We start from the raw sequence: 16,428 nt of genomic DNA on the forward strand, positions 1-16,428 counted from the left end.
CGTTACAGCAATTTCATGCTTATGGGCTTGGGGGGGACACATAAAGAAAAAGACAAGCTGGAACTGGTGCTGGCGACCCCACAGGCTTTTGATGCCCTGAGGGTGTGTGAGGGAAAGGGGCACAGGCCAGGAGAGAATCTCAGACTGTGGGCATCTTGTGCTTGAGGGGATTCTGATGTTTAAAAATGTGAATTGCCTTCCTGTCCCCAAGCCAAACAAGGGCAAGCCTGGTCCCCAGCTCCCTGGGGCTGCCTCCCAGGGACCGTTCACGGCCACTTTGGCTGGAGGCAGCATCCTCACTAGCCTACTGTGGTCCTGCCTGCTCAGAGGCAGGGTCCACTGCGGCGTGAGACTCCAAAGCACAACACCTGCCCACCGACCAAGGCCGGAGGGCCAGCCCGGCTGGGGGCTGTTTGCATATAGGGTCTTCTCTCTAGAGTCTGTCCAATGGAGATATTAATACAAACCACAAATATAATTGTACATTTTCTAGAAACCACATTTTTTAAAAGAAGAAACAGATGAAATAAATTTCATAATATATTTTATTTAACCCAATATAGCCAACCTATTATCCACATGTAATCAATATAGAAGATTATTGAGATGTATAATTTTTTCGATTTTTTATATTAAGTCTTTGAAACTCAGTGTATATGTCACACATACAGCACATCTCAAATCTGACTAGCCACATGTCAAGCCACATGTGGCCAGTGGCTACCACATCAGGCATCATCACTTGACATATAAGATACATCATCGAAAATGTAAAGATGAAAGATTTTTCTTTTCCACTTGGGTTGCCAGTGATACAGACGTGTCCCTGAAGGGCCGGGAGCCTCTTCCTGTCCTGAAGTTCAACATCTGGGCTTGTTTGAAGTGTTTGTTAGAGGATGGATGGTGCTGTGGACTGAATTGTGTCCCCAAATGTGTATGCAGAAGCCCTAACCCCCACTGTGATGGCATTTGGAGATGGAGCCTTTGGAAGGTAAGCAGAGTTAGATGAGGCCATGGTCAGAGGGACCCCCATAATGGGATTAGTGCCCCCTTATGAGAAGAAACACCAGAGAACTTGCTCGCTGTCTCTGCAGGGTGAAGACACGGGGAGAAGAGGGCCGTCTGCAAGCTGGAGCCCTCACCAGAACCCGCCATGCCGGCACCCTGATCTCCAGCTTCCAACCTCCACAACTGGGCGTCACACATGTTCACGGTTAGGCTGCCCTGTCTGCAGTGCTTTGCTGTGGCAGCCCGAGCAGACTGCGGCAGGTGGGGAGCTGGGAGGGCTGAGGGCTTCCTGGGGACTCCCCTGATCCCTGCACTGTAAGCTGCTTTAGGGCCAACAGCATTTCTCTCCCTGCCTTGAGATGACAAGTTGACCTGGTGTGTGGAAGACCCCCTGGATGAGCCCGAACATCCTCAGAGAGGGGGCTGCTTGCTGCAGCCACTAAGAAGCAGCCCCATCCTTCTGCACTAGGCACAGGTGGCCCTCAGAGGCCTGGGAGGAGGGCACCCCGAATCTCCACTGACCTCCCTGCCTGCACCTGCCGAACTGCATGTGGCTAAAGAAGGCACCTGCCCACGCTGACCCGTATCACCACGGCTAAGCTCAGTGGGGCTGCAGTGCTGCTGGCGAGAGTCCTGTGTTTTCCAGTTCACTTCCTCTCCCACTGCCTCTTCTCCCTCAGCTCCCCACCCTTCCTCCTCTGTCTTCCCTCAGGCCGTGACCTTAGTTCCTGTTTCACTGAGAAAGGAGATTAATTGGAAGAGAATGTTCACTCCCTACATCTGTGCCCATCTTTCCTCCGGACCTAAATGTAGGAGCTAAAACTATGAAATTCTCAAATGAAAACATAGGAATAAATCTTTATGGCCTTGGAAAAAAAATTCTTTATGACCTTGGATGAGATAATGGTTTCTTAGATAAGACACAAAAACATAAGTGACAAAAAGAAAAACTAGATAAATGGGACTTCGTTAAAATAAAAAAATTTCTGTGCTTTGAAGGACACCATCAAGGAAGTGAAAAAAACAAATCAGAGACTGGGAGAAAATAATTGCAAACCATGTATCTGATAGGGGACTAGTATCTAGAATATATAAAGAACTCTCACAACTCAACAATAAAAAGACAACCCAATGGGTGAAGAATTTGAACAGACATTTCTCTAAAGAAGATATTCTAACAGTCAAAAAGCAGAGGAAAGACACACTCAGCATCATTAGCCATCAAAACCACAATGAGATACCAGTTCTCCCCTACTAGGATGGCTAAAATAAGAAAGACAAAAATAAATGTTGATGAGACCGGGAAGAAACTGGAATCTTTAAATGTTGCTGATGGGAATGTAAAATGATGCAGTCATTTGGAAAACAGTTTAACAGTTTCTCAAAATATTGAACATAGAGTTATCATATGACCCAGCAATTCCACTCCTAGGTATATAGCCAAGAGAATTGAAAGCATATGTCCTAACAAATGCTTGTAGGTGAATGTTCATTAGCATTTTTTAATAGCCAAATGTGTTAACACCCCAAATGTCCATCAGCTGATGAATGGATAAACAAAATATGGCACATGCATTGTATGGAACAAACAATGGACTATTTTATTATTCAGCAATAAAAAAGAATTAGAAACTGATATATGCTACAACATGGATGAACTTTGAAAATATGCCAAGCGAAAGAACTAGTCACAAAAAACCACATATTGTATGATTCCATTTATATGAAATGTCCAGAAGAGGCAAATCCATAGAGACAGAAATAGATCAGTGGTTGCCAGGGGCTGGGGGAGGGGAGGAATGGGGCATGACTGCTCGTGGATATGGGGTTTCTCTTTGGGGTGACAAAAATCTTTTGATGCAAGAAAATGGAGATGGTCGCAAAATCTGGTGAATATACTAAAAGTTACTGAATTGCATACATTAAAGAGGGACGGTGGGTTTTATGGGATGTGAATTATAACTCAATAAGGCTGTTTTAAAAAACTTTCTTTGATCCTGCACCCCTCTCTAGCCACTGCCCCATTTCTCTTTTTCCCTTTGCAATGGAATCCCCACAGGAGTTTTCCACGTGCGCTGTCACTAACCTGTCCCCTCTCATTCTCTCCATCCTCTCCAGCAGGTGTCTGCCCCTCCCACCACACTAAATGGCCTCCTAGCAGGGGCACCACTGCCCTCCATGTCACTAAACCCAGCTGTCAGTTCTCAGCCCTCATCTGACCTGACCCACGCGCAGCATGTGGCACAGCTGAGCACCGCTCCTGCCTGGCCTCTCTGACCCCATGCTCTCCCGGTCTTCCCCCTGCCTCCCTGGCTGTTCTTTCTTGATCTTTGCTGCTTCCACATCTGGTCCTGACATGCAAACACTGAAGCGTCCAAGGCTCATTTCCTGACCCCCCTTCTCTCTCCCTCTTTTTTTTTATTAAGGTAAAATTGGTATATAAAATTATATAAGTTCCAGGTGTACAACAATGTGTCCATTGCCAAGTGGTCATCACCAAAGTCTAGTTACCATCCATCACCATTCACTTGACCCATTTCACCCACCGCCCCAAAACCCCATCCTCACTGGTGACCACCAATCTGTTCTCTGAGTCTACGAGTTTGTTTTGTTTTTTGTTTGTTCATTTGTGGGGTTTGGGTGGTTTGGGTTTGGGGGTTGCTTTTTGTTTGTTTGTTTTATGAGGGGAGGTAATTAGGTTTATTTACTTATATTTGGAGGGGGTACTGGGGATTGAACCCAGGACCTTGTGCCTGCTAAGTATGTGCTCTACCACTTGAGCTATACCCTCCACCTGGTTTTTTTGTTTTTGTTTTTCAATTCCACGTATGAGTGATATCATACTATATGTTTTTTTTTTTCTTTCAACTTGTTTCACTTTACATATTGTCCTCAGTGGCCATCCATGTTGTCATAGATGGCAAGGTTTCATTCTTTTTTCTGGCTGAGTAGTTTTTCATTGTGTGCATATAGCACATCTTCTTTATCCAGTCTTCCATCGATGAACACTGAGGTTGCTTCCGCAGCCGGGCTCACCCCTTCTCTTTCCTGTCTGCACTCACTCCCCTGGGGCTCCCATCTCACTCACAGCTTGCTCACTCATTGAAGATTCCCAAGCGTGTTTGCCAGCTCAGTGTTTCCTCCTGCACTTGAGTCTCTGAAGGACAACTGCCCACTCAGTGTCTCCGACTTTCCATTCTGAAACTGACTCCCTGATACCCATACTCCCCACTCCTCAAAAAAAGCACAACAAACAAGCAACACCGGCAACAAACAGCTTCTGGATCCCAGAAACCAGGAACCTAATGCCTCCTTTTTCCTTCTCTCACACCCACATATCCAACCCATCAGTAAATCCTGCTGGTTCTTCCTTCAAATACATCCATAATTTAATCTCTTCTCAGCACCTCCACCTGGGCCCTGGTCCACACCATCATCATCTCCCCCTCCACAGCAGTTTCCCAGCTGCCCTCCCTGCCCCTTTGATCAAGCTCAAGGCAGCCAGTGATTCTGCTAAAAGGTGAGTCCGATTGTGCCACGTCTCTGCTGAAAGCCTTCCCATGTCTCCCACTGTCTCAATCCAGCCCAAAGGTAGAGAACTTAACGGTGTCTCCAGGGCGCTCCATCCCCACCCCCTCTTACTCTCTTCATCTCTTCATCTCTTGCTCCAGCCACACTGGCCCCTCCACGCTCCTGGACCCGGCCAGGACATTCCCACCCCAAGGCGTATGCACTTTTGCCTCCTTCTCCCAATATCGGCCTCATTTCCTTCGGGTCTTGACTCAAACTGACCTTTTCTGGGAAGCCCTTCCTGGCCACTGGATCTGAAATTGTAGCTGTCCAGCCCTTGCTGCCCCCTCCCCGGCCTTGCTAATCATCTACAGTGCTGGATACCTACCATAAAAATAGACTCCATTCAAAAAGACAACCTACGGAATGGGAGAAAATTTTTGCAAATGAAACCGACAAAGGCTTGATCTCCAGAATATACAAGCAGCTCATGTGACTTAATAAGAAAAAAACAACCCAATTCAAAAATGGGCAGAAGACCTAAACAAGCAATTCTCCAAGGAAGACATACAAATGATCAATAGGCACATGAAAAAATGTTCAATATCAGAGAAATGCAAATCAAAACTACAATGAGGTATCACCTCACACCAGTCAGAATGGCCGTCATTCAAAAGTCCACAAATGACAAATGCTGGAGAGGCTGTGGAGAAAAGGGAACCCTCCTACACTGCTGGTGGGAATGCAGTTTGGTGCAGCCACTGTGGAAAACAGGATGGAGATTCCTCAAAAGACTAGGAATAGACTTACCATGTGACCCAGGAATCCCACTCCTGGGCATATATCCAGAAGGAACCCTACTCCAAAATGACACCTGCACCCCAATGTTCATAGCAGCACTATTTATAATAGCCAAGACATGGAAACAGCCTAAATGTCCATCAACAGATAACTGGATAAAGAAGATGTGGTATATTTATACAATGGAATACTATTCAGCCATAATAAAACCAGGACAACATAACGCCATTTGCAGCAACATGGGCATTCCTGGAGAATATCATTCTAAGTGAAGTAAGCCAGAAAGAGAAAGTAAAACACCATATGAGATCGCTCATATGTGGAATCTAAAAAAAAAAAAAAAAAAAAAAAAAGAACATAAATACAAAACAGAAACAGACTCATAGACAGAATACAAACTTGTGGTTGCCAAGGGGGCCGGGGGTGGGAAGGGATAGACTGGGATTTCAAAATGTAGAATAGATAAACAAGATTATACTGTATAGCACAGGGAAATATATACAAGATCTTACGGTAGCTCACAGAGAAAAAAATGTGACAATGAATATATATATTTTCATGTATAACTGAAAAATTATGCTCTACCCCGGAATTTTGACAGAACATTGGAAATTATAAATCAATAAAAAATGTAAAAAAAAAATAGACTCCATTGCATGGGCGTTTTCCCCAGTTGAGAGGATCTGTATCAAGGAGAAGAGGGTTGAGATAATCTTTTCAGAAAACAGAAGGAAAAGCACATCGGCAGAGCTCAACTAACAATGGGCAGGCATGAGCATTTCCAAATAGTGTGGCCCCTCCTGGCTGGGAATCTTCCTAGTATCGGAAAAGACACCAGAGATACAGTGTAACATACTTTTAAATGGGAGTTCGAGATTTTCAGATACTGACAGGTATATATAAAATAGGCAAATAAGTTCAAACAAGTTTATACTGTATAGCACAGGGAAATATATTCAGCATCTTGTAATAGCTTACCGTGAGAAAGAAGATGAAAATGAATATATGTATATTCAAAAAAATAAATAAAATGTGTAAAAATTGGGGGGAGGGTATATCTCAGTGGTAAAGCACATGCTTAGCGTGCACAAGGTCCTGGGTTCAATCCTCAGTACCTCCATTAAAAGATAAATAAGTAAACCTAATTACCACCCCACCCCCCAAAAAACCAAACCAAAACAAAAAAAATTGAAGGAAAAAAAAAAAAGAAAGAAAATTGTGTTTGTCTCTCTTCACTAGAATGTAAGGTCCAGGAGGGGAGGAATTTTTGTCTGATTTGTTCAGAGCTATATGCCTAGTGCTTGCAGGTAACAAATACTTTTTTAAAAATAGACTTTATTCTTCTAGAGCAGTTTCAGATTCGCAACAGAATTGAGCAGAAAGAAAATACGGAACACTTCGCAAATTCGCGTGTCATCCTTGAGGAGGGGCCATGCTAATCTTCTCTGTATCGTTCCAATTTTAGTATATGTGCTGCCGAAGCCAGCACCAGGTAATAAATGCTTGAATGAATAAATAAAAAATTTAAAGCTAGCTTTCTGGGGTTCCTCCCACTTCATTTTACACCCCATATGCACCCTGACTGCTTCTCACAGGCCAGGCTTAACTCCCACACCACCTCCATCCCACACACCCACTCCACCCAAGTGAGAAAGGAAAGGCCACCTCCCGTGTGCCTGGCGAGGCCACCTCCAACGTCAGGGCAGTGTCTGAGGCCTGCATGCCAAGTAACCCCCCAGAATGACGGCAGAGAGGAAGACAGACCCCACCAAGTGCTGGTGTGGGGTGTGGAGCAACTGGAACCTCACCTACTGCTGGTGGGGGTGCAAACTGGTTTAACTCCGGCCGAGAACTGCTGGGCAGCATCCGCTAAAGCTGTGAGTACATAGGTCCCATGTCTCAACAATTCCTCTCCTCGTTATGTGCCTACGAGAAATGAGGGCTTGTGTCCATCAACAGCCCAGCGGTAGGACAGCTTATGTATCTTCATTCATGACAACGCCAATGCCTGGCAACAGAATGGATAAACAATTGTGGCGGCGTCCCCAAATAGAACACTCCACCACAATTAAAAAAAAACAACTACAAAGACCCACATGGGAGAATCTCACAAACATAATGTGGAGCAAAGAGATCTGAACAAAAAGATACATACAATGTGATCTATTTATATCGTTGATGAAAAATGAATCAGTTGATCTGAGAAAGAAATGGAAAATTTTATTCGAACAAAATTGAGGATTATAACCTGGAAACAGCCTCTCAGAAAGCTCCCAGAACTGCTCTCTACTTGTTAGAGATCAAAGCACAGTGACATAAATTTTTGAGACAGAAGCCTGTACATTTAATGACATATTGTTAACAGTCTACACAACTCGATCTACGTGTACAAAGCCAGTAGTCGTTCATGGGTCATCCTGGCCCCTTGCAAGATTAAGAAGGAAGATTATTATCTAAAGAGCTGTGACCTTTGATGAGGTTAAGAGGGACTGTTATCTCCTCAGGAGGTCTGGTTAATGCAACTGCACAACACACACTAATGGGAGGAGGCCCAAACAGGCGAAGAGCATTTTTATGTTTAAATTTTTCTTGTCTTGCCATAAAATCTGAATTTTGTTTCATCAGTATGAAGTTAAAAAAAAAAAAAAGGAAAATATTATGGTGACAGAAAGCAGAATGTCAGTTACCCTTGGAGGCAGGAACTGCTGCGAGGGGCTGAAGGAGTCTTCTGGGGGCTGGAGATGCTCTGTATCTTAATCTGGGTGGTGATTATATGTGTGTGTGTGAGTGTGCGAAGTCTCACTGAGCTGCACACTTGAGATTTGTGCACTTTTCTGGATGTAGGTTAGACCTCGATTAGAAAAAGAAGAGAAGTCTTGAAGGGTAACTCAGACAGCTGACTGCTCGGGTTATGTATCCAACCTCGCGCCAGCTTCCTCCTTGTAACGCTCTGAAGACTTGCTGATTTCCCTCCCCGCTCACTCCTTGACCTTTGGAGAGGAGGCTGATGTGCAGAAGTACCCTGCACCTGATCCTGGAGGACACGGGTGTTTTCACAAAGCACATCCTTGAAGAGCTTGGTCTCTCTGCATCATTGCTCTCCGAACTGGAGGAGGGCTGGGCAGGCTTTGTTTCTCCAAATCAGATTTTCATCTGAATTATGTTTGTTCTTCCACTCATGTGATAATCAGCTTGTGAGACAGCAAGACTGCCTGCGTGAGATGTCGCCTTGTTTTTGACTTGAATAAAGGAAAACAATTGCTGTGAATGTTCTGTTTTCATGTCTTGGAGCTGTTCATCGTCGTGTGGTTTCCTCCCTAATTGAATTGAAATCTGCAGTGTCTTGGTGACAGTCTCATTCTGGGGGTGAATCTGGGCTCCAAGACCCTCACCTGGCCCCTTTCCCTGGACTCTCCTGGGAGGTTGGGCTGAGACCCCCTGTCACATGACTCAGGACCAATCCTCTCTGTGCAGGTGGAGGAAGTGGCTGTGGACCCTTGCAGTCCTCAGGAGGTCTGTTTACTGAGTCCATGATTGCACTGCTTGTTCCAACCCATGTCCTATGACCATTTCTAGAGCCAGAATGTGGGTGAATGAGCTGTATCAAAGCATGTGGCTGAACGTAAAGAAAAGGGCTTCCCCAGGGGTGTGGGAAAAACACTCCACGATTTCATTTGCTCTCATGCCAGTACACTCACAACACTCCTGACACCAGATGTGCAGGGTTTCCCTCCTCCGCACCGAGCGATTCTCTGTGACACCACCTGGATGTCCTGCAGTTCAATTCTATTCTGACACTGACTGGTGTCGGTGCAGCCCCCATAGGTTGCGAGCTCAGTCCCACAAGGCTGCGCCCGGCTCAGGTGCCAATCTCATATCCCAGGTCGTCACTTGTACTTCTGATGGACCGACTATATATAATCAGGGTTCACAGGATCCACTCCTTGGGTTTGATAATTTGCTAGAACGTCTCACAGAACTCATGTTTACTGGCTTATTATAAAGGGTATAGTGAAGGATACAGACGAAGAGACGCACAGGGCGAGGTGAGTGGGAAAGGGGCGTGGAGCTTCGTGCCCTCTCCAGTGCGCCATCCCCCCACCCACCCCAGCACCTCCGCGTGTTCACCAACCTGGAAGCTCTCCAAACCCTGCACTTGTGGGATATTTATGGAGCTTTCAGCATGATTGATCACTAACTCAGTCTCTCCCCTTCCTGGAGGATGGCGAGGGCAGGGGGACTCTAAGTTCCAAGCTTCTCATCTTGGCTTAGTCTTTCTGCTGTTGCCTCATTATGAAAAAAGACACTGTCCAGGAAATCCCAAGGGACTTAGAACCTCTGTGTCCGAAATGCTCCTAGCGCTCTTTTGTTGTTGTTGTTTTAATAAACTTTGTTCTTTTAGAGCAGTTTCAGGTTCACAGCAGAATTGAGCAGAAAATACAGAGAGTTCACACATAGCCCCTCACCCCCCACACATACATACTCCCCTACCCTCAACATCCCCCATCAGTGTGGCATGTTTGGTACAATCAATGGACCAACATGGGCACATTATTATCAACCAAAGTCCATAGTTACATTAGGGTTCACTCTTGATGTTGTACATTCTGTGGGCTTTGACAAATGCATAATGACATGTAGCCACCACTACAGTATCATACAGAATAATTTCATTGCCCTAAAAATCCCTTTTGCTCCTTCTGTTCATTCCCCCCTCCCTCCCTCTCCCCAAACCCCTGGAAACCACGATCTTTTTATTGTTTCTGTAGCTTTGCCTTTTCCAGAATGTCATTTGGTTGGAATCGTACAGTTTGTAGCCTTTTCAGACTGGCTTTTTTCATTTAGTAATATGTCTTTTAAATTTCTTCTATGTCTTTCATGGCTTGATAGATCTTTTTTTTTTTTACTGCACATATATGTTTAAATTTACATGTATGTACTGTTTATTGTTTCTAAGACCATTTAGAGCTTTAGCTTTTTAAACTTACATAGTTATCAAAGGAATAGAGCCAACCACAAAATAATAATTAACTGAAAAAGATACATACACCCCGCTATTAACGGGAACATTGTTTATAATTGCCAAGATATGGAAGCATCCTAAATGCACATCAATAGTTGAATAGATACTAGAGATGCAGAAAATATATATATATATATATATATATATGTAATCGAATACAACTCACCCATAAAAAAGTATATTTTGCCATTTGCAGCCCTTCATTCACTTTTTTTTTTTTCACTTCAAAAACCAGAATTGTATAACTGGCAGAGACAAGAAATGCTCCTAGTGCTCTTATGACTTAGGAAATTACAAAGGTTTTAGGAGCTTTGTGCCGGGAACCAGGGGCAAAGACATCTATATGTGTGTGTGTGTGTGTGTGTGTGTGTGTGTGTAGTTTTATTTCACACCAGGGAACACCAGAGTGTGACCACAGAGGGAGGAACACGCACTCAGGTGAACCACAGGTGCCCACCTCCCCATGAACTCGCTCCTGCAGCAGGGGGCAGGGAGTTGCGAGCAAAGTGGTGTTTCCAGGTGAGGACACAGCATGAGTGCAGAACAGAAGGAGCGTGGGGAGCCTGGGCTGGTCCTGGGGGTGATGCTCTGCACGCCCTGCCCCTCCCAGAGCTGGGCCCCCTGCAAGCCCTGCATCCACTGTTGTGCTCCTCGACAGCCCCCTGCCTCTCACTGAGCACCTTTGCTTCAACTCCAACTCCTGCTGCAACTCCGGTCTTGGGAAAAGAAGTTGTCAGCAAGTGTCTGGCTTGGCCCAAGGCTGAAAAGGTTCTTCTGCTTCCTGGGTTGGGGGTGGGGACTCCAGCAGGCTTGGTTGGGATACAAAGGAAGGCATTTTGGCATTTTAGAATGTTGGTAATTTGCAAACTGCATAAAGTGTGTGTGTGTGTGTTCCAGAATCCTGGAACGTTGATTTCCACAGCCCTGGGTATTGCTGTGGGCAGCCAGAGGGTCATGTCAAGTGTGGCTGTGCTGAGGAAGAATGGGCCCCATGGATGGCTGGCCTTAGGCCCCCCACTCCCATCACTCCCTGCTTGGTGCGCAGGAACCAGTCTCCGGAAAGCCTGTTCTTTGGGGTCAGACGTCTGGCAGGATCCCTTAGCTGACGCTCCAAGGGTTGAAATTTCCCCTTGTTTTTGCCCAGAAACGTCTGGCTCCGGCTGCCCATCCCCTGTTCTCCCCCTCCCTGCCTGCTTGCCTTTCTGTTTTCAGCGCTGGAACATTCCGCTTAGAGCTGGGCTCTGTGGCAGGGAGGGGAGCCAGCAGGCGATTAGATCTGGAGGACTCAGGACAGTGCCCTGGCCACGGCGGCTGGGCTGGCACTGACCCTGACCTGCCAGTGTCAGGGACATGGCTGCCCGGGGACCTGTGAAAGGAGAGGGGAAGAGCCCCCAAGAGCCTCCTGTGGGCTTCACTCTCCTTCCCGGGTGCCACCGCCCTGTTCCCACTCTGTTCTTCCCTTCTAGACTGATCCAAAGCCAGTCTGAGGTTTTGAGATGGGGAGTCCAGGACGGGGAAAGTGAGAGGCGGGCCGAGAGGGGCTGGAGGTGTGTGTGTGTGTGTGTGTGTGTGTGTGTGTGTGTGTGTGTTCAGGGCTCACTCTCCTTTGGGTGAAGGACTCCACCTTGCAGTGTCCAGTACAGACGGGTCTACACCCACCTCTGTGGGCCTCGTTGGAACTACTCCCTCCATGGCCCTAAGGAAGCTCCTTTGGGGCCTCGGTGCACCACAGACTCCCTCAGTTTGGACCTGGGTTGCCTGGAAGGGCATAGGAGAGTGGGGGACAAGTAAGGGAAGGGCCAGGAGACACCCCAGTATGTGGCTAGGAGCCTGAGTGCAGGCACCAATGGAGGTCAGACCAACAGGTTAGGAGAAGCAGGTCAGGGCAGCTGTGGATGCAGGAGCTGTCCCTGTGAACCTGGCATCTTGCCAATGGCCCCCAGGAGCTAGGGGAAGTCACAAGGCCACTTACTCTTAGAAAAGAAGCATCCGTGGAATGGCCGTGGTGCAGGGCCTGGGTTGGGACCTGTGGGGGCCACAGATGAATGATGACTGAGCTGGCCCCTGCCTTTGAGTGACTTGGACTTGAGGGCCAGCTTTGATGGACACAGGCCCCCTCAGGCACCTCCTGGAGGACAGAGGGTGGGGAAGCCAGAGTAGGAGCTGCAGGTGCTCTGGGAGCATAAATGGGACAGCCATGCTGACCTGGGTCATCCCAGGAAGGCTACAGAGTGGAGGTGGCAGCTGCACTGGGGTCCACAGGAGGGCCAAATTCACGGGCAGAGGCAAAATGCCAGCCAGAGTCAGCCCAGAGCCCAGCTCTGTCAGGCTTAGTGGGGCAGGCCTCTCTCCTCCCACCTCTGGCATCCACCCCACGTTCTGCCCTCTGGGCACAGGCCCCCTGAGTCTGCTCAGGGCTGAGGTCGAGCACCCACGTGCTCAGGGGGGCCTTGGCAGATGGGGGCCTGGGCACAGAGAGAGGCAGGAGCCAGCCAGCGAGCACTGAGGAGGGAGGCGTTGGGCAGCCTAGACCCTGCTGGTGCCACGTGTGAAAAGCCCCAGACGCAGAGGCAGCCCCTCCCGCCCACAACAGCCCTCAGGAAGGCCACTTCCTGCTGGCTCTGGGGCAGAAGGGGGCCAGCGGAAGCGGCTGCCTTATTTGTGAGTGTGGCCTAAGAGACCCCGGGTCCTGGCTGAGAACTGGGTCAGCCTCGAAGTCCCACCCTCCGCGCCCAGTGGCTGAGCCCAGGAGTGGCCCTGCTTCCCCCTGCAGCCTCTTTCTGGTTGAGTCCCAGACAACAGACAGGGGCAGGGGGGAGGCCAGGTCAGCAGAAATCCTCAGATGCCAACCTGGATGCCGTCCCCAGGGAAGCGACTGGACCCCTGCAAACTAGTCTGATGTCATCTTTCCAGAAAGCTCTGCCTAGGTGGGTGTCGGTGGGCACTTCCTGCCCTGCCTGAGAGGGCAACAGTCAGTGTCTGAGGGAAGGGGCTGGTCCCCAACCTCCAGATAGAGGCCAGGGTTCTCATCTAGCACACTGCCTGCAGGCTCCTTCCATTTCCTTGCCATCCTTTCTGCCCCAATGCCCTCAGTCCATTTCTTACTTGATTCATTTATTCAGTCAACAAATATTTAATGCCAGGGACAGGAGGGGATGATTAACAAAAAGACCCAGGCTTCCAGGCCTCATTGCAACTCCCATCCTCTCTGATAAAGTCCTGCCGTCCTCTGAGGCTCAACCAAACACCACCTCCTCCAGGAAGCCCTTCGTCTTCACACAGCTGTCCCGGGAGCTCTGTTTACTGGCTTTGTCTATCCCCTTCAGCCTGAGGATGGTCTTGTGTGACCTGGCTCTGCCTCCCTGGGACCAGTGCACAGATGGGTCTCAGGAAGTGGCAGCCACTGCCCCCATCAGCACCAATATAACCCCTCCCCCATCATCAAAGTGGGATAAGATTCATTGGGTCCCGTGAATCCCTTGCCTGCCTGTGGCAGACAGCACCCAAATGTTATCAGCGCACATGTGGTGGTCCCTGTTTAAGAAAACTCAGTATCTGAAAATCCCAGCAGCCAAAACTTACAGGCTGGAGCCACTGACATACCCCCGAGTAGTTCTCCCCTAATATCTGAGTCCTGCAGGAACTCTGCACTCCTGCCCAGGGGTGGGCTAAACTTGAAAGGGAGGCCTGCCTGTCAATCAGTCCCAAAGCGCCCTGTGGTCACCGCTGTGAATTCATCCATCTGGCCTGATTCCAGTAAGAGTGCTTCAGGCAATGCTAAGGGGCTGGGGGGCTCCACTGCCCCTCAAATGCTTGGGCCTGGTCCTCAGGCTCTCACACATCTGCATCTCAGAGAGGAAGGGCCTAGGCAGGCCCCTCCCAGGGCCCAAAGCCTGTTAGCAGCCTCGTCCTCTGGCAGGGACATGGAGTCCATGCCCAGCTGAAGGGAAAGATTCCTGGGTGGTGGACAGGAGCACATGGCTGGCAGGACAGTGAGTTCCCGTGCCCTTGCCAGGCCTTGCAAGTGAAGCCCCAGGAGAGGGTGTGAGGGCCTGGATGAGGCCCTGCAGACCCAGCCCTGCTGCCAGACCTTACGCATCATTTTGGGGAAAACGGAACACCCACAAGGAGTGAGGCACTGATTCGGCCTAAAAATGCCTGACCTCCTCCAGGTGTGAGGGCAGCATGGTGGCCAAGGGCAAAGGTCAGCTGTGTGTCCCTAACTGGGGTAACTCCACAGAGTCCTGGATGACAGCACCTGTTAGGGAGGTGGCAGAGGTGAGTGCAGACTCGTGAGGCCTGGTTGGGCAGCAGGCCCCTTTTGAGAACAGCAGGGGGCTGTGGGTGGAGGCAGGACCTGGCCTGACCCTTGACCCAAGCCAGGCTGGCGAGGTTGTCTCTGAAGGGAAACAAACCCATAAGGACTCAGAGATGGATCTCCCGAGGCAGCACCTTCCTTCCCTGGGCCCACTTCTTCCACAGTGGGGGGTCCTGATTCCTCCCTACATCCCTCTCAGTGGCCAGGGGCAGTGATCACCGCTCCACCTCACCCTCAGTCCAGGGCAAATGTTACACCCATGGCATTAACTTTGCTTCCCAGCCCTATCTGCTGTCATCAGAGTGTCTCAGAACAAGGCAGGGGCCAGCCCGCTGGGGGAAGGTGACAGCAACTAAGGCTTGCCTTCCGCCACCCACTGCGGCAGGCAGATGTGGCCTTAGTGGAGCCTAGGTCCCACCTTGGGGATCCCAGGGGGAGCAGGAGGCTGCACAGCCACTTCCCCCGCCTCAGCCATCTGTACACAGCCCTGAAAGCAAACAGAAAACCTGCTACCCTGCTGAAGGCTCCGGGGGCTCCCAGTGCATCCAAGCGGCACCCCCCCCACCTCTCTGGTCTATGCCCAGCCATGCTGCTCAGAACACTCGGGTTCCTCCTCTCCTCGAGGCCTTTCACTTGCTGTCCCCCGGTCTGGAACACCGTCTCCCCAACTGGCCTCACTCATTCTCCCCATTCAGGGCAAGCTCTCCTCTGTGGAGCACTGCCCTCCACCTGCACCCCCCATGCCCCAGTCCATGCCGCCGTCACAGCCCACACCAGGACCACGCCACCTGCTCCTGTGCCTCTGTGTCTCCCCCACTAGGCTGTATGTTCCTTGAGAGCTGTGACCTCGTGGGTCTGACTCCGGCTGTGTGTCCCCAGCCCCCAACCTGGCATATGGCAATGAGTGAGTCTGCATGAATGAAGGCTCAGGGATGCCACAGCCCTGTCCCAGCCCTTGGGGTCAGGGTGTGGGGAGTGAGGGCGCGAGGGAAGCAGCTCTGAGGATCGAAGGCTGAGGACTGAGCCAGCCCTGGCAAGGAAGGCACAGCCTTCAGCCAGCCTGCCCCACCTGCCTCTGGTTCTGTGCCCTGTGCCCCTCTGGCAGGCAGCCATGGAGAAGGCTGGTGGTGCCTGGGATCAGCTGTGGAAATCGTCTCTCCTGTCCCAAGGAATGCTGTCCTAGTGCTTCTAGTCCCCCTTCCCTGGGCAAGGGAGGTTCCAGGGCAGTGGGGCTGTCACCAAGAGGCCAGTGGCTAGAACTGGGCACTCCCTGCTCCGGCACCAGGCCTGGGTGAAGGGACAGGGCTGCCTGGCCCGGGCTTCCAAGGATGCCTGATCTGGCTGTCTTCAGTAAGTTGCCCTGCACCCCACAACCTGCCCTGACCTGAGTCCTCTGCCCAGGCAGAACCGCATGAACCAGTTTGTGTGGCTCAGAGAGCCCAAGGGCTTGTAAATTCTTGGAAGCACCTCTGATCTTCCCCACCGGGTCCCTCTGCCCTGCAGGTTAGGCCACAGGCCGGCCCGAGGCGCCTCACACTTTGCCCCTCCCACCCTCCCTCAGGGGGGTGGCCCAGCTTGCTGGGTCAGCACTCCAAGGAGATCCTCAGGGTTCTGCCTGCATGTGAGCGTTGGAGAACCGGGCAGAGAGGACAACTGTTCACCCAGAGACTGGAGCTGGTGGGGTTTCAGGCAAGTGTGGGCTGGGGAAGCTTTCCTGGCCCCAAGGTCACCAACTCTAACTGGCAGTGATCCCTCTCTCTGCCAGTCA

General features: G+C 49.8%; 1 non-coding gene across 1 annotated transcript; it reads right to left on the reverse strand.

Moving 5' to 3' along the window:
- Nucleotides 1–6,701: 6,701 nt before the first annotated feature.
- Nucleotides 6,702–6,808, reverse strand: LOC123615378 (U6 spliceosomal RNA). The gene has a single exon (XR_006722955.1). It is a non-coding gene; the product is annotated as a U6 spliceosomal RNA (small nuclear RNA).
- Between the last annotated feature and the right edge of the window lie 9,620 nt (nt 6,809–16,428).

Source organism: Camelus bactrianus, chromosome 9, assembly GCF_048773025.1.
Source record: "Camelus bactrianus isolate YW-2024 breed Bactrian camel chromosome 9, ASM4877302v1, whole genome shotgun sequence".
Lineage (NCBI taxonomy): Eukaryota > Metazoa > Chordata > Mammalia > Artiodactyla > Camelidae > Camelus > Camelus bactrianus.